Source organism: Corvus moneduloides, chromosome Z (assembly GCF_009650955.1).
Source record: "Corvus moneduloides isolate bCorMon1 chromosome Z, bCorMon1.pri, whole genome shotgun sequence".
In the NCBI taxonomy this organism is placed as follows: Eukaryota; Metazoa; Chordata; class Aves; order Passeriformes; family Corvidae; genus Corvus; species Corvus moneduloides.
The window spans coordinates 65,694,775-65,719,000 of record NC_045511.1 but is presented as its reverse complement, the minus strand read 5'-3'; the positions used below and the strand labels follow the sequence as shown (position 1 = coordinate 65,719,000).

The 24,226-nt window shown below is 44.9% G+C and overlaps 1 protein-coding gene across 3 annotated transcripts in view; it reads left to right on the top strand.

The window, feature by feature from the left end:
- The first annotated feature begins 5,035 nt into the window (after nt 1-5,035).
- Nucleotides 5,036-24,226, top strand: part of KANK1 (KN motif and ankyrin repeat domains 1) — a 129,405-nt gene continuing 110,214 nt past the window's right edge. The window contains exons 1-2 of one of the 3 annotated variants that reach the window (XM_032095668.1): nt 5,036-5,139; nt 15,410-15,516. The gene's annotated coding sequence lies outside the window, so the exon portion shown is untranslated. Of the gene's footprint in view, nt 5,140-5,234; nt 5,362-15,409; nt 15,517-24,226 lie in introns of those variants that run through there. The other 2 variants (XM_032095669.1, XM_032095670.1) reach the window with 2 other exon arrangements.

The following is a 24,226-nucleotide window of genomic DNA, read 5'->3' as shown; positions in this document are numbered from 1 at the left end:
TTCCAGGCTTACCTGCAGTCAGCGGCCAGTTCAGGGGTTTTTCCTCAGCAACCCTGGGTTGTCCAATTTTTCCAGGGGTATCATATGCCCCTGTTCCACAAGGAATCCCTCTACAATCAAGCATTCTTTAAAATACTTCAGGGAATAAAAGTTTGGTGGCAACTTTTTCCTCTGTCTTATTAGAGTTGCTCAAACCTTGCGGGGCATATTTTGACACTGTTTCTCCAAAGATAAGGGGAAAGGGAAGTGCTGCATTTCATCTAGTAAATGATTTCTGGAGTTGCATTCCTGTGCATTCATGCACAAATCAAGAACACGGTTCTGCCTCAAATATCCATAGGCCTAATGGTGAGATCCAAGACAATCAGCAACAGCAATACATACCCTCCAGCACTGAAATGCTGATAATGGAAAATCAGGTGCACTGCTGCATTCTTTCATTTCATTCTGGACTCTCAGGCAAGCATATGGTATTTCTTCACTGCTGCCACTGATGTCAGCCCTGAACCAGGGCAGAAGAAATGGCCGGCCCTCTTTAGTGTTTGTGTAACATCTCTCCTTTGCAGATGGGGCTCTGCAGAAACCAGCCATGCAGTATGAATTGCCAGGGGGGTCCCATGCTGGGAAAAGAGAGACAGAATGTGCATCTGCCAAAACTGCTGCATCCCTAAAAGCAAGTCAGAATGGCAGATGCACAAGAGAGAAAAAGCTGGGCTTTTACAGGCTTGCAGTGGAGAGGATTACTCTGCCTCTGAGCTGCCATGCCGACTGTGTGGGGTCATTCCCACCAGTGCAATGCATTACCCCTGCTTTCCACTGTGCTGTGCAGAATATTCAGGACAGCAAAGGTCCAGTATTTTTTAAATAGGGTTTTATTTAATTCATCCAGCTTTGGCATTGGCAGCTGCTTGGCAATTGTCAGCACTTCAAAGTGTCCTTCAGAGGCAGAGGTGCACCTGAGGCCTCAGAGGGGGGATACTCCAGCAGCACAGCCCTGCCATGTTCAGCCCCTCTCTGTGTGACACACCACAAAGGCAGGGAGGAATTGGGGGGCAGGGGTGGTAGGGTCACTGTGTTCTGGTCATGCTTAGGCAGGTGCTTGAATGCCACTTCCTACATGCCAAGTCATCCTTTGGGGTAAAAAAAAATATGTGGTTTTTTCAGGTAAGTGGTATTTCTAGAATAGCCAAAATAAGGCATGGGAAAGCATTACCATTTCCTATGGAAAGAACATTTCAACTTTTTGTTTTGTTTGGCAAAATCAGAATTATTCCTTTTATAAAATTTTCATTGTATAGATTCGTTTATACGTCAGGGCTGTTTCCACTACCACAACAAAACAAATGAAGTTTGCTGTGGCTTCAGGGGCTTCCCTGGAGCTGTGAGCCTTGTGGAACTGACAGCATCCAATTTTCTGAGGTTGGAGAAAGGTGGGAGAAGGGAAATCATGCAATTTATGAGTTAGTGTGCTGAGGAGCTGCTTGCTGTGGAGCCACAGACATATATTGCAGTTTGAGGACGACCTAAGGCAACCCATCTAGGAGAACTGTGGCCTCTCATGCTCCTCTACAGTGGCAGCAAAGCAAAAACTTTCTGCCAGATACAGCAGCAGAGGGAATGTCTGATCCCCCTTCTTTCCACATGTTCACACAGGCCACGGGCCACAGCTGGGAACAGGGTTGATGCAACCTGCCTCTAAGTTTAGCCCCCAGATCACCTACACTCAGGTGCACTTGCAGCACAGAGGATGCTAATGGGGCTGACCCAGTGGCTCCTGAGTAAGCTGTGTGGGATGTCCAACACAAAACAGGTTTCAGGCATGGGAAATGTTAAAACCCAGAAGGACGGGGCTTGAGAGTCCATGGGAACTCACTCTGCCTGAGCTTCTGCTCAATGCACTGCAGAAGGGCAGGATGATTTCTCTTAAGTTCTTCTTGTTTTGAACATATGCTCTATGTGTGCATAGGGTTTATCTGTATTGTGAGCACCCTGAAATCTCTGTTAAAGCATACCACAATGTTTATCTGGACCAGATCATGGAAAAAAAAACGATGTGTTCTCTCTCTTCAAAGTATTACCTTTACTTACTACCAGACATGCCACTTATGATTTCCTGCTCACAGACATGGGGCATCTGGCTTTTTGATGGAAATAGGTGGGTTTGGGCATTTTAGGGGTGGTAGGGACTTTTTTTCCTAAATGTTCACTAGTCCAGACTTCCTACCTGGCAGAGCAGATCCGAAATCAAGAACACCCCAGGGAGCTAGAAAAGCCCTGCAAAAGCACCTATTCTCCTCAGTGTCTCTTGCTGGTGCATAGGCTGAGCAAGGCAAACACTCACTCCCACAGCCCCGGGTGATGGTGGGAGCTGCACAGGCAACTCTGACGGTGACAAGGCCAGTGCCAGTACCCAGCTGGGAAGGAGCAGCCTACTCCCCATGGATCACACCTGTGAAAGAGTAACAACACAATGACATCTTCATCCCCCGTTGTCCTTGAGGCTTTGGCTGGGCTAATTTAGAGAGAGACAAGTTTCTCTCTTTGGTGCTCTACAGGGTGGAATCTACGTCCCCTCTCCCAGCCTTCCCTATATATATGTGCTGGGCAGATGGAGCAGATTGGCAGGTGCTCACTGGCCCTCCTCACTTTGGGCTCCCTTATACACCCCTCTGCCCTATTTGGCAGATCCCCAGGCTCCCAGTTAGTGCACTCTGCAAGCTCTCTGCAGGGCCAGATAAGCTCCAAGGAGCTGAAGGGTGAACCAAGACCTGCTGGTTTTAATTGCACCATCAAAGCAAAAAGCCCCATCCACTGCATGACCACGCTGAAAGACTTCTCCTGTCTTCTTACGTAGGTAATGCAACAATTGACTTCTTTATTTAATTTCATTTGTTTTAACTGTCAAGAGCTGGCAGCTCTTGAAAAAAGGATTAAGTGGGAGAAGTGGACAGAGTCCTATCTGCTTGCTCTGTTCACTGCTGTAGCCTGAGTGCTTTCACTCTGTTTGCACAGTTTCTGGTACAACATGGTCCTAACCCAACTATTCAGATGAATAAGCTGATGGTAAGGAGCTGCTTGCTAGTCTGAATACACTTTCTTTTTGGTTGTTAATATAAAAAAAGGTAAGTGGTGCTCACTGTTATCTCAATTACTTCTTTCACCAGTACCCCATTTTTTCTAGAGCTGGTAATTCAGCCATAAAAGAATAGCCTCTGGATGGGAAGTTAGCAGTCAGGATTAATAACTATTAGCATCTTAAAGACCTGCAGGGCCTCTTGTTTTGCAAATTGTGTTTGCAAATTTGGACAGCCAATATTTCTAAAAATATGTGGGTTTGAATTAAAATGTATAAAAAATGTTTGTGCTTTTTTTACTAAAAGCTCAGTGGTTTGAGAGGTGGTTTACATCAACGTCATAGCAGCTTTACTTAGAAAAATACTTGATGTGATTTAATCTTTAAAACGTTTTAATGGCTTCAGAGATTTCAGAAAAAATACTGGAAATTACTTAGATGGAAATGTCACTGAGCCTATTAGCTTTCTATAGAACAAGAAAACCCTAACATTTGTTGTCTACCACTACTTTAGTGGGGTCCATAGGGAAAAAAAAACCCAGAGATTTTAAAATTTCCTTAATATCCTCCTTGGTCTAATCTGGAATCAATATTCACTGAGAGAAACCTCGCTTGTCTCTGTTCATGAACTTCAGGTATCATGTCTGAAAAAAAAAGCTGTAAATATGCAGGGCTTTGGGGGAATTAATCAGGGAAAGGCAGAAGAAAAGCAGAGGAATGACACAGAAAGAAAGAAATGAGAAGGGAGGATCAGAAGTTGCCAGCATTTGATAGCACATTACAGGGAAAACCAAAAAAAGCAAGGAATGGTGCACCTCAGCTGTGTCCTTTTGCTCTGTGATGTAACTCACAATAATCACCTCGCAGGGTCCTATACATGAAGAGCTGGAAAAGAAAATCAGGCGTTATCATACTCCTGACTTTGCTGAGTCTCCTGCATCTTGCTCATTCCTGGCCTGTGGATTCTGACTTGTACTTGGGAGGGACTGTCCTGTGAAACCCTTCCTGGCATCATCACAAAGCTGCGGAATCATTTGCTCCTGGAGACCTTGGAGCCCTGAGGCAATGGAGATAGCGCTTGAGATAAGAGTAGGAGGAGTGAAAGAAACCACTCATCAATCCATTCCGAATATTCAAACCCGTAAGCGAAAAAATTCAAGGCACACAAAAGCAGGGACTACTGTATCCTTTCACAGCTGAAAAGGCTTTAGAGATCGCCTATTCCGGTCAGTAAAAATCAAGGCACATATCTAAAAACTTTGTTTCTAAGCTGAGGTTCAGAGAACAGCGCAGAGGGAGCTGATGCCCATTTTGCTCTTTGAAAGCCCTGCCGAGGACCCCATCCAACCCAGTGCAGCCGGAAGGCGCATTCTGCCGAGGCTCCAACATGAAGAAAGCATTTCGCACGACAGCCTCCACTGGGGAATCCCAATCCCTTGGCACTGGGCTGTGCACCAGCCTTGGGCAGGTATCGGATCTGACCCCATTTATCGGACCTGCTGGGGCCGACGCTCCTTTTGTGGGCTTCGAACCAGTCCCTCCAACCCGCACACATCGCGGACTCCACTTGGGTAAGCCCCAGGCAGATTTTCCCAAGGATGCTGAATTTCCAGGCGCAGCCCCGACGGTAACCCTACTCTCCCTGGCACGGAGCTCCCGCATCCCGGCGAGCCGCCGACCCAGGCTCTTAAACGGGGGGGCAAGAAAACTCCTCTCTGCCGCCGCCAGCTCTCGCCCTGCAGCGCGCCGCCGGGGCTCCGCGGGGTACGCGCTGCGCTGCGCCGTGCGCTGCTCCCGCCCTCCCCCGTCCCGCGGGGCGCAGAAGGGCTGGGCCGGGGGATGCCGAGGGCCGGCGGCCGCAGCGCCGGGCGGGCGGGCGGGGGCCGGAGGCGCCGTGCTGGTTTTGGGCAGCGCGCAGCCGCAGTGCGGCCGCCGGGGGTACAAAGCGGCGGCCGGCGCGCTCCGCGGATCGCGGCGCGGCGGGCGGGACGGAGGAGGGGGCTGGAGTTTTGCGGGGATCGCGAGAGCCCCACCACCACCTCCTCGCCGGGACGCGGAGCCCGGAGGTGAGCGGCGGGGGATGCGATGGGACGGGATGGGGCTGGAGATGGGCGCTCGGGCGAGGGGGAAGTGTAGCGGCAGCGAAGCTACTGCCGCCCCTCTCGTCCAGAGGAACAGCGCAGTTCCCCCCGGCCCCCGGGGAGCTCCTGGCTCTGTCGGGAGCGGGGAGCGGACGGTCAGCCACGGCGCTGCCCCGCTGGCAGGAAGACGGCGGTCCCGGCGGACCGGTACGTGAGCGTGTCGCGAAGAGTTTTTGATAGCCCTCCCCGTTTTGAGTGAAAATGCTTGATTATGCCAAGCGGGGCACAGACGCGCGTGTTCCATGCATCGCCGCATCCCGCCCGCTCTCGGAGCAAGGGAGGCGCGTCTCTGCCCGCGGGACCCCGCCGGCGGCTCCCCCGGCTCCGAGGGAAGCGCTGCCAGGTGGGGTGGGAAGCACCTGGGCAGGGGAGAGGAGGGGGTGGAATGGATCACATGGGAGAGCAGTGTTCACCGGTGCTTTGTTTAAATGGACCGTCACTAACTTGTAAGCCGGCACTTCAAAAGAGTAGAGAGTTTTTTTTGGGTAGGGGGAGGGGACAAGGGGAAGGTCTTGGGCTTTGATGCTCAGTACATGAAAGTGCATGAAACTTTGGCTGCTCTTCACGAATCTCAAAAAAAACTCAAAAAACCAAAAAAAACCAAAAACCCCCAACTCGCAAACTATTAAAGACGCCTTGAAGTGTTTGAAAACAGTCTTAATTTTTCTGGAACAACGTTGTGGGACCCTATAGCTTGATACACATTTACGTGTAAAAAGTGATTCAGGTGTAATTACAAGCCTCAGTAATGATAGTGACATTCTTGTGACTGCTTTGTCCCCGAGTTACACGTAAGACCAAGCTGAGTTTAACTTCTCTTGTAGCTATGTTAAGGTCAAGCACAGTGTGCTTTTTGTTAAATGAAAGCCCTCAAACATTTAAGTAGCGCCAAAGCCTGTTTGGCAGTTCAGTAGCATAGTTGACAACCTTGTATGTTGGCAGGCCATAAAAGATAGCATGACAATTTGCTGATTAAACATATCGGCTGTATCTTACCCTTTTATTTCACCCCTTCTGTCAGAGTGACTGGGTCTTATTAAAGGTTGTGTCGGTGTCAGTTGTGAAGAAAGGAAAATACGAGAAGAGTGAGAGGAGGCTGATTTGGTTTATGTGAGTTTTAGAAAGGCCAAGCTAATTTAGTAAGTGTTCATGATGTGCAGAGAAAGCCCTGACATTTTTGTTCAGGTGGTGTTTCAAGTCCTTAGAAGTGCTGCTTGGGTCTTCAAGTCCAGAGTCAGTTTTCCATAGGGAGTGGGTGCCAGGAGGACACAGTGGTGCTGGCTGACAGGAGTAGGGCTGCACCCAATCCATGCTGCAAGCAGCATCTTTGAAGTCTTGTCTGTCTTCTGTCTGGGAACATCTGCCAGCTATTAGTGACCAAGTGAAATGGGATTCTACCCCAAAACTGCCTCCTCAACTGGAGATGAGATATTGTCATATGACAGGAAAGCTTGTGTCCTTCCTCTGTGGGTTTTGAGAGAGGGTGCAGCTGTGGCGCATGGAGGTGCAGGGCGATTGGGTGTGGAAACTTGTTGCACGAGCATTCCACACAGTGCTGAGTGTGGGTCACACCAGTGCCAGGGGCAGTGGCACAACCCCAATTGCCAGAGCACAGCTTGGGCTTTGAAAGGTAGATGGATGCAGGCTCTTGTGTCCCTCAAAATCTGTGGCTTTGCTGACCATGTTTTTAATGGAATTTTGTTGTTACATTGAACTCTGTTTCATTTGTCTGACATCACAGTGTGGTTTGTCCCTTTTCATTGCTTGTGATCTAACTAGAAGGAAATTCATATTGTATTGTGTATTTTAGTGACAACTTCTGTAGCACTCCTTACAGGAGTCCCCAGTGTCTTAGTTCTTAAATTTGTGCTCACCTGCTTTCTTTCAAGATTGGGGTTTACTTTAAAATTGCACTGGAGAAACTGATTGAAAACTGAATGTGGACTTGGTTTTATGTGGCAGTTCAGTGTGTCTTTAAAATCCCGCCTCCTTGGGAGAACCAGCAGTGGAAGTATTTCTTGTAGCACAAATAACTTCAGTGTGAGATGAGTTGGTCCAGTAGCTCCCCCTCAGCATCTGTTTGCTTTTTCTCACTCTCGCAGTTTTCTCAGGTTTGTAAGCTTCTGGTACAGCTTGTCGTATCAATTTCTGCAGTGCCCTGCATGTCTAAATAATAGATGCTGAAAGTGAAATGAAAACGTCCAAATGAAGAGTCAGTTTTGCAAATGATGCAGAGCTGCTGTGAAGAGCTGTCAGGAATGGGCATCTGATCGTGCTTTTAGTTGCTGAAACAGTAGTTGTTAACTGAGGGGAGTTGCAGATTTTCTCTGGTGGTGTCAGCACCTGTTGAAGTGGTAGGTCATGGAGAAGGAGGGTTTTTTCCTAGTCATTTAGCTAATGGAATTGACTAATGGGCCAAAGGAGGTGTTTCAAGCATCATTGCTTGTACTGTTCATCCATCCAAATTCTCTTCTGCACTTTAGAAAGGGAAGAAACATAGTACTTGCAAAGTGGCTTGAAAGCTTGTGTGTATGTATGTGCACATGTAGGAATTTTATCTAAAATTTTGGTGGGTTGTGTCAAGATGCCAAGTGTTAAGCTAATGACTAGGTTTTCATGTCGTAATGATCAGGAGAAGTTCATGTGGAATTGCAACAAGAAGTAGCAATGAACTACTTCCAAAAAGTTATGATTCCGGCTAACCTCTTAAAGGTGCAGTAAATGTAGTTTACGGATGACTTGAAATGCCAGCTGTAATTTTTTACAGAATTTGAGAAGTCTTTTGTTTGAACTACCTAAAAATATATCTAAAAATCACATTCTATTTTTATAAGCCTTATGTATATTACCATATTTCACAAGCCTTTATGAAATTAAAAAAAGTATGAACGCTATTAAATAAGTTCATCTTGACTAGAGATGGAGATTTATGATGAGGTTTATAATGTGTTTGAGTCTAGTGGGAAATGATTCATTTTAAGTATCTTAATAGTATCTGCTTGCATGGTTGAATAATTGGCGGTGCTGTAAAAAGGCATTTAGGCGTCTCAAGGAAAACCACTTAGGCTTGTCAACTCTGACACTCCACAGTTGTCTCTTGCTCCCATTATAGAGGCTATATATTGAGGGGAAATAACATGCAAATTATGTGACTGTTCCCAGCTGTCAAAAGACTGGTACCTGAAGAGAAATAAATACATGTCAGGAATGAACAATTGGCATAATTGATTTTTTTTTTTTTTCAGTTTATATATTTTATGCAGACTACTCCTAGCAGTGTGAATTATACTCATAAGGTCTATCTAGCATGTTCTCTAATTCTGAATGCTGCCCATGTATTTTATTTTGGGAAACTGTATCTGCAATCATGACAGTAGTGTTGAGACTTGTGGTTAAATCTAAAGAGTGATTCAGGTCATGTTTATCTTTTTACTTTGCCAAAGGTTCCCTGGCAAACTCCAGATAGCAGAAAGATGTATGTGGTGATAGTCACTTTTTCACCATTAAGGGTGTACTTGTCCATGATGAGGAAAAAAGGAAATAGCTTGTGAGATGCTGTAGTGAATATAGGAAATGCTTTCTGAACTTTGATAGTAATGAAAAAAAATTTGTCCTTCAGGAGGGGTGGCAAGAGCATCTGATCTCTCTTTCAGGCTGCCACAGACTCTGGGCTCTGAACCCTGTATTAAGCCCAATGACTAGTTTGGCTAAAGCGTAACTTAGAAGGCGGCATCCTGTTGGACTTAAAACACTCCCACAGGCTTACCTTGTCAGTTAATACCAATTTTTTGTGTCTTTCTGAGCTCAAAAATGTGTTTCTGATTCCTAATTAGAGCTGTACTGAGGAAGGAGAGCTGACAATTAAACATGAGTCATGAATGCGTGTTTTCAGTGGCCCTTTAATTCTTTAGAGATGCGAGTAGACTGAAGACAGAGGAGTCGGACAAGATCAGTTGCAACTTAATTGTGGATAAGCATTGCCAAACTGAGTCTGGTCTTCTAAAAGCCAAACTACTGTTCCCGTACTTTTCTGATGTATGAGCTCCCTATTGCACACAGGAACCAAAACTAGACCCAGATGCGTTGGAGGCTGTAACTGCCTTTCCCTAAAACAAGGTATCTCCAGAAAATATTCTGGAGAAGGTGATGTTGGGAGGGTGTTGGGCACTGGGGTTATCCCAGCCTGCTTTGGGGCTCAGGGATGGTGCCTCTGTCCCATTCCTCACAGACAGAGATGTCTGTGCTGACCTGGAGCACTGGGATGTTGCTGTGTGACGCGCAGAGTTCAGGAAAGAAGTGTCAGTGAGAGAAGTCTCCTACATGCGTAATATGTCTGTTTCTCCATCTGTGTATGCCGGGAGCTATAGGCATCTTTTTGTGGTGTTTAGAGGTGTTTGGTGACCAGGAGGGCATTGGGGGCACCTCACTGGATTTCTTGGACAAATGTTTGTGACACCACATTTCATGGGATGGATTGCTGATCTGCTCTGGCCTGGTGATATATTAGGCCTGGTTCATCATGTGCTAGAGCTCTGAAGTAGATGATGTCCTTCCTGCCTGTAGATGCCTTAAGGTGTTGGTTGTGGAAATCCAGAAGGATTTACTGTTGAGTTCTTTGCTGCCCAAAGGTACCCTTTCCTCACCCCAAGGACCTTAGTTTTCCTTACTGGTCTACCGTCTTCTGGGCCCAAAGGGTCCAGTGCATTTACGTGAAGCAGTAGTGCCCTGGCAGGTCTGGGTTGCACTGCTACTGAGGTTTCCAAGAAGATTCAAACAGTCAAAATGTTGGTTGTTGGACAAGATTGCTAGCCCTAGTAAGGCTGCCTTGGGTTGAGAGGTTCTGTACCAGAGGTTTTTATCAAATGCATGGTACCCCTACCTCTAAGACTGGTGAGGGCTAATCAATCCCATATGTCTTGTGTGGGTCTGTAATTAGTGAACATTGACTCTTAAACCCTAAGTCCCTGGACTTTTTTTGCCTGAATACTTCAAGTAGTATTCTTAAGTTTAGCTGCAGGTAGGGCTGTTACCCACACAAATGATCAATCCTGCCTTGGTTTTACTGAGCTGATAGCCTTTATGGTTGCCGTGCACTGACAGTGAGTTCTGTAGCATGTGTGCACACATTTCAGCCTCCTAATTGTATAGCTTGATCAACACTTCTTGACATAGGGACAAACTGATTTAGCTTTTATGCACCTTTCATTTTTTTACATAATCCACCAGCCCGCTCCAAATAATGTCTTGTTTGGCCTGTTAAAAACTGAACTATTTTACTGAGGCCTCTTTCATGATTTATAACTATTTCCAATCCCTTCCCAATTCTGCAGTGTCATTATTAAGGGGGAGGATGCTGCCCAGATTGACTCAGATAATTTTGCACCACGAATTGCCAAGTGGTGCCAGAAATGTTTCTGTTTCATTCAGCACCCGTACCAATTTCCGCACCTCCTGGCTCTTTCCTGTTGACTGCAGCTGCCTGTGCCACAGGCAGTAAACCTGTGCCGGGCTGAAAGCTGTGAGCTCTTCTCCTGCACTTTTGCTGCCACTTTCTTTCTGTTGGTGCTAATATTTATGTGGCTGTGGGACAAAACAGATTGGAACACTGATCTGGCTAGAAACAGACGTGCTAAAATACCTCCCTCCCTCCCCCCAGCCCCGGCTATTTGATGTGTGCACAGTGTCCCACAGGCTGTGCCAACATAGCATGAGAGGGTGGGAAGCCTCAGCGGTAGTACAGGGATGTGTCAGAAATTAATAGGCATGGAATCATGGCACTGTGATTGCCTCCCAAGCCTGTGAGCAGTTGGAAATCCATATGATGTGTTTTAAACTTTGGTCTATTAGAACCTTTTTGGCAGATGATGATCAGAAGCACTGATCATCAAAACCCTGCTTTGTGGGTGGGACTGGAAGAGCTCCTTATCTTGCATTTTCTACTCATCATGCCACCAGCCTGCAACCTGTTAGTCTCAAAAATGAAGAGTTTAGTTTAAAACAATTATCTCCTCCAAGCTATTCTGATCTTTTCTCTTTTTCTTTTTTTTTTTTTTTTTGTACCGCAACTGTTTTCCCAGTTAACGGCTGTAAGTCTTCCCTGAAGTGAGACAATGTCAGAGGTTGAATGTGTTTGTTTAGGTGCATAAACATGGCTGTGCATGGTGGGGCTTCCATCACAGTGTTTTCATTCACTTCATGAGCTGTTAAATGAGAAAAGGATGGTGCTCATTCCTGAGCTGTTTTGGAACAGCTGTGTCAAAAAAGCCCCCAAGGACCTCAGACAATAGTGAACTCTCTGCAAATGATGCTGTCCTGTCTCAGCATATGTTGATGCAGAGGATCTCTGAGAGTTATACCGAACTAAACTAGTTTGGACAGTGAAAGAAAGATACATACATGAGTGTTTTATGTGGCTCCTCAGTATTTCCCCAGAGGGAATTTGCCAAGGGGTGCAGTGACTGGGGAAAGTAACATTTGGATTCAGACTAGGGAGCCTTTCTCTCTATTTAAGTAGACACTTTTGAGTGTTTTAAAATTAGAATATAAAAAGTAACAAAGGACAGTCGAGATATTGATCGTGAGACAAAAGCATGGACGCTTGACTCATTCATAGTTACTAACTTAAACATTATTGCAGAATTTTTCACCCAATTTCCAGGCTTCCAACAGAAGAGAAATCAGAATGAAAGAGTTGATAGATATTCTCTGTTTTGCAGCTTGGCAAACTCAATTTAAGGTAGTGGGTATTTTCTCACCAGTGCTTTGTTATTAACCCCCCTGTTTGTAGACAGAACGGTTTCAGTTCTTCAGTGTCCTTTGCAGTGTTAGTAGACTGATACATTACAACATAATCTACTTCCCACTGCAGTTCAGTTTTTGGAGGGCTGCACTAGAGCAGAGCCTTGGTTTTTTTTCCCCAGAGTGTATCTACCTCAATCAACACAGCAAAATACCTGCTAAGAGAAGATGTTTAGTTTAGCTGAATCTTTCTTCAGAGTAGAAACTGGTGTTTCTTTCAGGGATCAGTCCTACTGTGGGGAGTTTGTTTGTTTGTTTTGTTTTGTTTTCAAGCAGAGTGCTTCAGTGGATAATGACTCATATGTTGGAATCTGACTTTTCACTCCAATTAGCCACAGATACACCCAGATGTGTCTGCCATTCTGTAGTAGATAACTTCAGTATGTACTGTTTACATTTCAGATACCAAACCAGGGTGAAAATCAGGCTGTTCATTCATCGAAACCTGTCATATACCTGAGCGTGAGTGCACATCCCTTCAGGCTCCATTAGCATGAGTTAACTTTGTAATTGGGTTTCTGGGGCAAACAGGGACAGGAAGCAGAAGTAATTTGGCAGGCCAGGCTTAGCTTTTTTGTTCTGTGTGGTGTAAGTGTACAAGAGAGCAGAAGTAAAATATGGATGCAGAATGGCTGGAGAGATCCTAACAAAGCAGAAGACATTTGTCAAAACTTCATCGGGATGTTGTGGAATATCATGCAGCTTTACCAAGGTGGGATTTTACAGCTATGTTGAAGCAGAATTTCTATAGCCTCCTGTGATTTTCAGAGCCCTTCTCTTGCTGTTCTGTATTTTTCAGCTTTCTCTCTGTCTGGCAGTAGCATCTTGTCTTGTAGAGTCTAGCAACAGGAAGTGAGCTTGCTGAATGAAAAGCACTTGTCACTACTCAGTTTTGAAACTGTTTCACAATGAAGTTAATAGAAATGTAAGTTTTCAAGTTACTCTAAACTCTGTTCATAATACCTAGTTCTGCACAAACAAACCAAAAAGGAGAGAAGGGGACAAAATCCAAATCAAACTGTAAAATGTTAGGGTTCCTGAGCAGGAGAGACAGGTTTGGGTTTTTTTCTTCCATTTTTTAAGGCATTGAAAGTCATCTGGCTCTTTTCAGGTGTTCAGTCTGGATTTACATGAACGTGATTAGAATTAAGCTACTTTATGGTATTTTTTTTTAAATCACACTTCACATTTTTCAATTAATAACTTCACTTTTAAAACAATAGTCTTTTCCCCAGACTAATCTTAAGACTTAGAAATTGCAATACAAGAAGAGATTTTTAGCTTAAGTTCCATTCCTTCCTCATATGTGGGGCTGAACTTGTTCTTAAACTTTCAAGTTGCTGCTTTCTTTTTTTTTTTCCTGAAGATAAGCTCTTGAAGGATTTTCTTTCCTCAGATGAATGCTAGTCTTATTCTGGCATCACTGACCATTTTTCTCAACTTATGTTTTACCAGCAGCCTACTCACATGGCTTTCTGTGCATGGCAAGTCAGTAACATTTGAAGATGAGATATAATCACCTGCAAGACTAAGATGAAATCTCTCTGAAACAAAGAGGTGCTGGAAACGATGTAGGCATGATTAGCTGCAGTTTATGTATCTTGTCAGCATCGTTTAACTGGACTGACAAACTTGATGTATGCTTCTTACTTTGTTCTTGTGGTGTTACGGGCTGCTTTACCCATGGGTTTTTTTTTCAAGTAGACAAGGGTTCTGATGTGTGTGTAGTGGAAGTTGCCTTGGTCCTGATCCCATCTGTGATTTAGCACTGAGTCTTTATATCTCCTTTGTGTTTTTCTTGCAGTTTCTCATCCCATCACTGCTGCTACTTGCGCCCACTGTCATGGTTTTAAGCAATGTTGCAGGATCACATCAACAAAAATACAAGTGGCTGCCGGGAGCCTTCTCACTGAGGAAATTTAAGGAAAACAAACCCTTCTTTGTGTCCGTGCACACATCATGACTGTCACGAGTTATGCAGTAGGCGTGCTAAGAAGATGCAGTCGGTGCTCACTCCGGCAGTGGGAGGTGCCCCTCCTGGGAAGCTGCTGCTCCAGCCAGATAGTGCTCAGTCACTTAGTGGCTGGACTGGGACATGGGGTTCAAGCAAATATGGTCGAAATAAAATGGAGTTCTTCAAGAAGCTTAAAAATAAGCAGTTGACAGAATATTGTTCACATTGTAAGGGATTGTTGGTTTTGGCTGAAGCAGACTTGACAGGGTTTAAGGGCTATTACCTGTAGCAACTCCATCTTTCATTAGCCTGGGAGAGAGAAGGTTTGTGCTTGTACAGCTGAATATTAAATCTGTGGCTCAGGATGTGTTAAGTGCATGTGTTTATTAGTCTTAGTGCAGGTATATTTTTCATGCCAGCAACTAGCCCAAAACCAGGAGGGGCCTGCAGTTTGTTTTAGCTGGTAGAATTAATGACAGGTTTATTGCAAAGCTACATTTGAAGTTTTGTTTCCACGAGCACAGGGTGACCGGGACAGGAAGGAACACTTGTTGGTTTGCAGCCTGCAGCTGAGCCTTTCGACCTGTCCACAGATTTCCCCTCCCTGCCCCCCCCAAAAGGAGCCCTACAACTCTGCAGCAACCCCAGCTACCCCTTGGTCTTCTTGTATTGCTCCCCTGGTAATCCCTCCCATCCCTCTCTCCTGGGCAGCAAGGCCCCCTGGCCCCCAGTCCGCATTGCTCACATTCCCGAGCTCTGCGTGCACGCTGTGGGATGAGGGAGGCGGCTAAGCTGGTCCTCTGCTCTGGCTAGGAAACCACTGTTGTGAAAGCAGCCTGCCTGCTCCTGTCCTCCGTTTATATCCATCAGAGCCCCCCTGCCCACATAGCTCACATTCCTGAGCTGCATTTCATTTGGGGTGGTGTTTTGCTTTGGAGGCTGTTACTGCTCCGTAAAAAAGTTTGCTTGTAGCTACATCTTCATGGAAGAGCAGCAATTTATGTCCCCCAGTGTAACACATTTGGTGGCTGTTCTGGATAGTTCACGGTCTCTTTGGTGACTGCAAGTGAGTGAGATGGCAGATGGATGCAGCAGTGAGGAGAATGTGCAGTCAGGAGCCAGAGGGTTGGCTGTGCTCAGGCTGAAGGAGAATGTTTGGGTCCTGGAGGAGACTCCATTGGAACTGGTGTCTGTGACTATTATGTAGGGAGGAAGTTTCATTGTCATTTCAGTTAAAAGATTTTTCCTCCCCGCCTCTTCCTCCAAGCAACTTGCTAATTTGCATCACAAAAGTGAGCCAGGGTTGTTTCCTTACTATGTTTCAGAAAATAACAATTCTCTTCAACTCTGAGTGAAAATGAGATGATTTATGGGTTGCTTTATGCATACTGGTGCATTCAAGTGCAACTGTTAATTGAACTGTCTGATATTCTTTTACCACAGTGTCCAGTTACTGCTGTTCTTGCATCAGTGCTGAGAGAGTCTCATTGCAAGGAGGACTGTCTGGCCTGTGATACTGGTGTTGTCCTGTAGAAGAACCAGCTGGATACGTAAGGCACTTTCTTGCACATCCAGTCTTTAGAAACAGTGCGGTGTTTCCCATGTCTTACTAGTACTAAGCCAGAGATTCCTTGCGTAAATAAAAAATAGCAGTAATGCATTTATACACAGCTAAGAGCACTAACAATTTTATTGGCTGTCAGCAAACAGCCATTTTATATCTATATTAGAGCTTAGTCAAACTGACTTTGTTGGAACTGGAGCATCTCATCCCTTTGATTTCAGTGCAGAAGTTGACAAGCCACAAAGCTGCCCTGATGTTCCTGCATAAAGTTGCTGTAAATAGGTGTGTAACCAGTGTGTATGTACCATAGGTCAGAAGCAGTAGTTACTCCATAAGTGCTTTTTCTCGCTCCTTTGTTTTAGTCTTTGGACCTTTGTCAAAACCCCAGAGTATTACAGAGACTGCAGGAGGGGCCAGAGGAAGGGATGGAGTCTGTATTCTGTATTGCCTCAAGATTCATGTCTGTACTGTGTTACAAAATTGTCATGTTCAATGCTCTTGCTTTGAATGGAAAGCCTGTTGTGGCTGGCTAAACTTTGGAAAAGCATTAGGCTCAAGGAGGAACATTCTCCTTCCTTTGTCAAGTAAAATCTTCCCTTGGACTGATGAATATTTAGGTTGGACTGTGTTTGGTCTGTCAAAATCCAGCTATTTTTTTGCCAAAACTGAGGTGAGTTCCAGATAGAACTTCACATGTATTCTCTCTCAATGAATTACTCACATAAAAGCACTTGCTAAACCGTGTCTAGACTGCAAAGACCTGGATTTGACTGAATCTAATTAAAGCAGTGGTGGCTTTCAGGTACGGATTTAACTGCAGTATGTTATCCTGGCTTTTGCTAGAAAGAGGCTGACCATGGTTGAGGTGGTTTTGACTTGCATACAGAGGTAAATTCAAGTCAGATACCTGAAATGATACTTCTCCCCATCTACCACACAGAGAACATCATCTGCCCAGAGCAGGATGGCTGAGCAGCTCATGGTAATGCAGGTTTCAGCACAGTCTCCTCAGAAAAACTGAAATCAACTTCCTGCTGGTTTTGGAGAATTAGTAGAATAATTCTGAGAGTTAGCAGGAAGTTTCTGACTGCATTGCAGAGATATGAAGACGCTGAAAATACCCCTGCTAAAAATACTGGCTTTGATACTGGAGGTTAAACATACTCAATGCACAGCTCCAGCTAGTCCGTGCTGGCCAGCCACCCTCATGACTAACCTTGTGAGTTCATTGCCCATCTGTGCCCATTGCCTCATCTTAAGTCAGGTTGATTACCAGCTGCTTATTGATTAAGATGGATTAGGGGAGTCCTGGACGTCTAATACAGCTGGTTTCTCCTGTCTCTGAATAAGTCACTGGAGTGGAAGTTGTGGTGTTGCCCATGGGTCCCTCCCTGGAGATGTTCAGGGTAGGTTTTACTGCAGTAGAAAGAAGCATAATGTAACTCCTGGCTTCTGGTAGTTTTACCTCGTGGCCTTGAACGTTTGCCCAGACATGTCTGTGAAGCATCTTGGCTGTTCTCATGCTTTTGCTATTCCTCTGTCTCAGCCCTCCAGACTCCTTTTATTTCCTGTAACTTTTCTATCTAGCGCACACTTTGTTCACTGCCCATCAAGTCATGCCTGCTCCTCCTCTTTCACCCTGACCCTGAATGCTTGCTCTGTTCAATCAAAGTCTCTAAGACAATACAGAGAAGGGGGGTCACCAAGAAGAAAATTGAAGAAATAAAAGGGAGAAGTGAAAGAGCTGTCTCTGATAGAATTCAGGCTCCTCTGTCCAATCTGACAAGTATAACTTTTACTTGAGAAACTGTCCTTTGCTTCACTTTTTCAGCCTGTCATCAAATTTCTGCTAGTTTTGAACCTTGTCTCATGGGGCTGTTGCAGGAGCAGAAGTAATGAGCCAGTAGTGCAGTTCCTTTTCCCCTCATTGGAATTGAGGGGGAAAAAAAGGACACAGCTGCCTCTCACTATAACAACAGCAGCAGTGGGCAACTGCCACAACTTTTTAGGCTGTTGCAGTCTTATAAAATGTTCTAGTTTGGAAATGGAAAAGAAGATATACTGGCCTATTCTTGGTACCAAGTTCAAGGCTCAGCATTGCACAGAAAGTTTGTGTAGCTAATAAAAGCTATACGTACTACTACTTGGCAGTGTGTAGAGAGAAGTTTTTCTGGCAAGGAATGTTAGCATGACCTTGTCTTGTCCCTGAGTTTCTGAGAACTTTGTCATCTTCTCAGGAGAATAGAACCTGGGATAAACCATGTAGTGACCAGGGGTCACAGCAGAAATGCTTAAAGTGCCACGGTTGCTTTAGTGAGTACTTTTGTTTGCAACTGGGTAGTGGGGGCTGTGGACTAGCCCCCTCACTGCCCTCTCCCCTGGCCATGGGCTGTGACCAGCTGTGCCTATGGCACAAAGCACGTACTTGCTCTTTTAAGCTCTTCCTGCTTTCTGCAGGAGTCAGGTGTTTTCTTAGCTGTGAACACTCTTCTAGCCTGATTTATATATAATTTTTTGAACAGGTCTCTTGATTTCCTTTCACTGTTACCATGTTAATTCACAGCTGGTTGTTATAGGACCGCATGTGTTCTGGGTCAGGAATAGCCCCAATCTGCTCCTGTATGAGTTATGATTTGCTACTGTGGAAAGAAGGCTGCTGTGCTGCATGACTGATTTGCAGTTCATCTTGGATGGCCCGATCAGGACAGAAGTTGGATGGTGCTGATGGATGAGGTGATTAGTGCTGACGTTGAAGATGGAGTTACAGGCAAAGAGGCTCCTAGTTAACTTTCTTATCATGAAAAAAGAGGTAGTGTTTGTCCTGCTAGACTGGCATGCTGAGCTTTTCTCTGATCCAGGAAGTCTCCACTAGCCCCATCCATTTCCTTGATCCTTTCTGGAAAACTTCATTTTACATCATGGTGGGCTTTTTTGTTTGGTTGGTTTTTTGTTGGGGTTGTTTTTTTTTTTTTTTGGTTGGTTGGTTGTTTTTTAGGTTTATTTTTTTTTTTTCCAGAATGAAGAAAACCCTTTTTACTTTTGTCTTGCTGTCTATTGGAAGTGACAGAAATTGCATCAGAGCCTGGATGGGTTTTTTTTGTAAATGAGTTTATATTCCCTAAGGCTCTGGCATTTATCAGCCCTCGTTTATGATGGAAGTTGCAGGTCATTGAGATATTTTAACTCCTGACCTAATAGCATGTGAGTGTTTCCTCTGCTGTTGCCCAGTTTGCTCAATTCCCTGTTTGGTCAGCAGCTGGGGGAGCTGCTGGGAGCTTGGCTGGCTTTGGCTCCAGGTCGCTCCCAGAGCTGGCTTGTTGCTGGCCTTGGCCTCATCTGCCGGCCAGTGTGACTGGCGGGCTGAGCAGGAGGCTGCAAAGTTAAAAGTGCTGTCAGTGCTCTCAGCCCACGGGCAGAGCTGGATGGCACAGTCTGTCAAGCTTATGGGGGAGAAAGGTGACGTGAGCGCACAGCTCACGCTGTGGAAGCAAAGTCGGCTGAGCCTGCGGTGGAGGCTGCCTGCTGCAGGGCACTGCGGTCCTCATACCTGTTTCCTTGTGTTTGCTGAAGTGTAATTGTAAACAGCCGTTTCCCACTTTAGGTGTAGGTCTTTCCTTGGTGTTCCTTTTAACCCGGATTTTTCCTTCAGCTTGCCAGTTACTTATAGCTCCTAATTCCGGTTTAATGACTTTTTTGTGTCTGGGGATTGTACTTTATTTGCATCACAACAGAGCCCTGTGAAAGGCTTGGAGTAATGTCAGCTCTGGATCTGGTGTTAGGCAGTTCAAAGTGCCAGGCATGAGTTTGATCAAGTTGGTCCCTTTGTGCTTCGAAGTTTGAAGATACTGATCTCGTTGGAAGTAGGCAGCTGGCAGGTCAAGCAGCACATCTGAGAGTTGCCTGCCGAGAAAACTTGTTTTAATGAGAAAGAATAGTATCAAGTCTGTCACAAGGAGAAGTTTCAGGAGTTCGGTTTTAGGACACGTCTAGTAAAATAAGTTAATAAACACCAAGGCATCAAGAGCATCTCAAGGGTTAGTCAGTCTCTTCTTTTTTATTTTGTGTATTATGGACTGTTGATTTAATGAGATGGTGGGACCAATTTCTCAAAGCCTGGTGATAAAACACATCAGTTAAAATGAGGCTGAAGCTTGGAAGAAATTACTTCGTTTTGTGGACTGTTTCTTTCAGCATGTTGGATTAATAATGTTTGGGTTTTCTTGGTAGTTTTTTTAATTAAGTGTTCATCATACCAGAACTATGTAGCAAAATATGCTTCTAATCTGCGTCCCCCCAAGCTGCATTTCTTTTTAATTTTCAAATGCTCTATTTGCCAGTAGAAGCACGAGTAAATATTAATAACTGAGAGACTTATCTGATGAAAAATGTTGAAAGAAGTGTGCCAGCATCAGGACTTCTTTTTATGGTTGCAAGTAACTGAATGCTTCATTTTAGTAGGAAAAAAGGAGATGACTATTAGACCTCAGCTCTGCCTTCACTTTTCCCAGCTGCTGTCTCAGCTCTTTGTTACGCTCATTTTTTGTTTTCCTCTCACTCAGCTCAGGCCCAGAGGTTTCAAATGGGTCATTGCATTTGGAAATTTGTCAGTTTCTAAGCATCCTTTGGAGAGCAAAGCAAAAAAAAAAAAAACAAAAAACCAAAAAGAAATCTCCTCTAACACATAACACCTCCAGCTGTAGTACATCCAACAAGTTTTGCAATACTTCAGTACTGCCAAAGTGTCCTGCAGTTGCTTGCTTTCCTTTTGGTAAATTTTCATGGATCCCTGTTCCATTAGCTTGCTTCAGATAGGTAGCAAGAGAAGGAATTGCCTTTCCAGAAGGAACTTCCTGCATGCTGTGAATGCAAATAGGCCGTTTGCTCCCCTCCCACCACCTAAATCTTTCCTCCCGGGCTTTGTGGGATTTAGTGCCAGCTAAGTGTGACAGCTGGTTGGTGTCCAAAGTCCTTTTTGTTGTTTCAACTTTAGTCAGGAAATGATTTGTCAGAGGATCAAAGCACTCTTGGGTGAATTAATTTTTTGCCAAACTGTGGGTTTGATGCATATGTAAATATTGTCTGATATTTGTGACTGAGTGGTCCTGGCACAGGAGTGGTTTTTGGCTATAACCCGAACAATACTGGGGTTGACACTGCTAATTTTACAGAACAGCCTGCATGGACTGTTAAAGATCACATTTTGAAATTAGATCAGGTGTGCCAGTAAGTTGTGTGCAGGTGGCAAAAGGTGTCTTAGCTCATCTCCTGATATAATTCTGAAAGCAGCAAACAAGCTTCCACTGTTGACGGAGACTTCTCTTTGCCTTTTCTCTACCTCTGTGTCTGAAAGACAGTTGCACTGTTGTCACTTGGCACTGCCTTGGCCTTTGGCAGCTTTGTGACACTGTGGAGATGTGACTTCACGTGTGCACTCCTCTCAGGGCTCCTGGGAACTGCAGGGTTTACGGGTGCTCATCGTGCCATGCAAAAATGCGGTAAAGTAAGACCCCCTTGGGCAGGACTCTGCAGCGTTCACAGCTTGTGCGTCTGTGTGTTTGCAAATATTTTATTGGAAATGCCATGCTGTGGGAGTAGAGTGAGAGAAGGGGTGAGATCCTGTGCCTGGGATTCCTTTGTTCCCTGGAACACAGGTAGGGTGCTGTTCTTGGGACAGGTGTGTGCATGTCTGTGCAGGGGCCAGTGCTGGTGGGAGCAGCATGAGCTGCAGGCATAGATGGAGGGGGTCTTCAGCTAGGGAATGTGTTCTGTGAGGAAATAAAGATGAGTAAAGTTGTGTTGATGCCTGAGGAGAAGGTGGGAGGGGGGAGGTCAGGGTGCAAGGCAGTGAGGTAGTGGCTGGGTAACATCACATTTTAGAAGCTGCTATAAGAAAGCTTCTTTGGGGGGCGATTCCTTTTGTCCATGAGAACACATAGCTCTGCATGACTATTCGAGACAGCAGTCCCATTATGAAGGATGGACACCTTCTCTTCAAAATTTTTGAACAGGTTGGTTTTTTTTCCTATAAAAATTTTGTTTGGGTGAAATATACCCAAAACTAAAGTACACGGTTTTTCCCTGCTCTCTGATTTGAGCTGTTTTTCAGTCTCCCTAAAGGAACTCCCCACCCTGTATGTGCACACACGCCCTCTCTGGGCAGGAAGGCCAGGCCCTGCAGTCCAGAAACAAACGGGTGACACATTGCATGGTAGCTCAGCTGCCGGTATCTATCAGGTATCTGGAGATACCTGACCTGACACCTCTTCTTGACTCCATTTGGAGGGAAAGGAAAGGAAGGTATGGAAGTCTGGGGTGGCAGCCCGGTTCTGCTGCCTGCAGGGCCTTTGGGGATGTGAAAGGCTTGTGCTGCAGCACTGTGTAGCTTGAAGGAGGGGGGGTTGTACTCTGGAGAGGAGGGGAAGAAAGTTGGTAGTACATGGTGAACTCTGGGCTATTGAGTTAGTATTTGTCTGGTGCACCTGAGGGCAAAATGGAAAGAAATGCGTGGTGTCAGGGTGCCTGATGGATATGAAGAGAGTTGGACTGAGGCACACAGAAAAGACTTTAAGTGAGATGTTAATCAGTAACAAGCTGAGTCATCTTGCAACAGCTTGCAATGCCAAGTAGAGATGTACACAGCACGAAAGGAAGGAATGTGCACAAGTGTGTTTATTCCAAGCAGGGGAGGACTCGCCCTCATTCTCACACTCAAGAACGGAATTTTATTGCTTTTTCAAAGAAGTAACAGAATATAGTAGGAAATGTGTCCCTATGCTTTTTGTTCTTTGTAATGTTCTTCACATAGAATAGCCTTGGTGTGAAATGCCTGGTAATCAACCAGAGCGCAGCTGCTTATCCAGCCTGGCTTCTGGACATCGGTGTTCTTGATACAGCTTGCTGCATCTGCAGGGTCTTCTAGCTGACCTTTTCCTGGCTTCTTGTCCAAAGAAGGCCTTCAAGCTAGTAAGTTTGTCAGAGAGGAGCTTGAAGAGAGGGACTCATTAACTAGAATGATGTCTCGTACAATGAAGGTCTCTGCTTTAAAAAGAAGAAAGCAAAACAAATAGTATTCCTGTTGTTTGCCCAGCACAAAGTCTGGTTTGTTTTAAGGAAGTATCTGGTCCTTGACATTTTCATTTTCTTGCTGTTGGCTCTGAATTGCTCACCTGAGACTGAGCTGCAGGTGTCTTCAGGTTCAAACAAAGTAGAACATTCTTGCTTCTCAGATTTCAATGAAATTTGTATGCTGTGGTAAGGCCAGAAACTATATATTTTTTTCCCCCAGGGGAAAAGAGGTGGCTGAAATTGCTGTGTGGGAGGGTAGAAAGAAAAGGATGGGGACAAAGGGATGAAAAATTTGTGTGAGAAAACACAGCTGGCTAGGCTGCACATCTCCTGTGCATTGAGCTCTGTGTATCTAGAGGGTGATAACACCAAAAAAAAAAAAAAATTTCCATTGCCTGTGTTTGTCCAGCTGGCCTGTTGCCCACTTGTACTCATGCAGTTGTGAAGACGTGGTACTCCTGCTTTACTCTGGGTAAAGAAGAGATGGGAGCTACTGATGTAACTGGAAAAAGGCAATGAGATAGAGCTACTTTGGATGTGGCAGTTTATTACTTGTCCTTCCTCATTTGAAAGAAAAAACCCAAAATATGAATTTAAGTAACTCCATGGTTTTTGTCCTAGCTAAAATGAGGGACATCTCAGTCATAAATAGAATGAAAAGGAGAAACATACATTAGATTGAGTCTTTGTTCATGCAGGTGGATTTTTTCTATAAATTTTTAATGTTTGTGGTGTTGCTTTGCCACTCCAAAACACTACAGCTGAGTGCAGATATTTCAGAAGATGCTTCTGGATGTGTCTGCCTAATGACAGCCCGGAGTTTTGACTTTTGCTGTTGGGACTTCTGTTATGTGTATTGTGATAGTACTAACAGAGCAGTTAGTAGGCAAACCATTGCCTTAGTAGGCAAACCATTGCTGTTCACAGAATGCTTGCGATCGATAGTGTGAAAAGTGTGCTGAACTCTTTTTGTGGAGTGTTTTTCCATTGTATCTTCTGTCAGACTCATCTCTTGTGTTAGTGCTATACCCAAGCAGCTTTTTTTAGCCTTTGATCCAAGATAACTGACACTTAAGACAACAGAGTCTTGCTTCCTTGGTTTTAAAGTGCTTTAGCTACCCATGTCTTACCCATGTCACTTGCAACTGCGTTTTGGTCCTGCTCTTGCAGAAAGGCATATCTGCCCTGCTCCAACTTGTTCAGAAATAGTTTATTTCCAGGGAAACTTGTTCAGCTAAGAGATATGAGATCTCATTATACTTTTAAAAGCATCTATGCCTTTGGCATGCTGACCTCCCACCAAACTCACTGGGCAGGCTAAGTTGGTGCTCTGAAAATTAATCAGGCAAGAGCGATTGTGCTTTACTTTCACTTTTTCTCGCTGCTGATAGAGGAAATCTTGAGATAATTGTGCCTTTTTAGTGGCATTTTTCAAAACAAATGAAGCCCGTTCTTAAAATGCTATCTAGTGCTTATTCCTAGATAAGCAGGTACTTTGCAGCTAGAAGCATTGCAGTGCCTGGGTGAGGAGGAATTAATTAGCAACCTTCTAGCTAGATGGTGTCCTCTTTCACTGTTCTCAGATTGCAAAGGGTAAGAATGAGAAAAAAACCTACCTGATTATCTCTTGT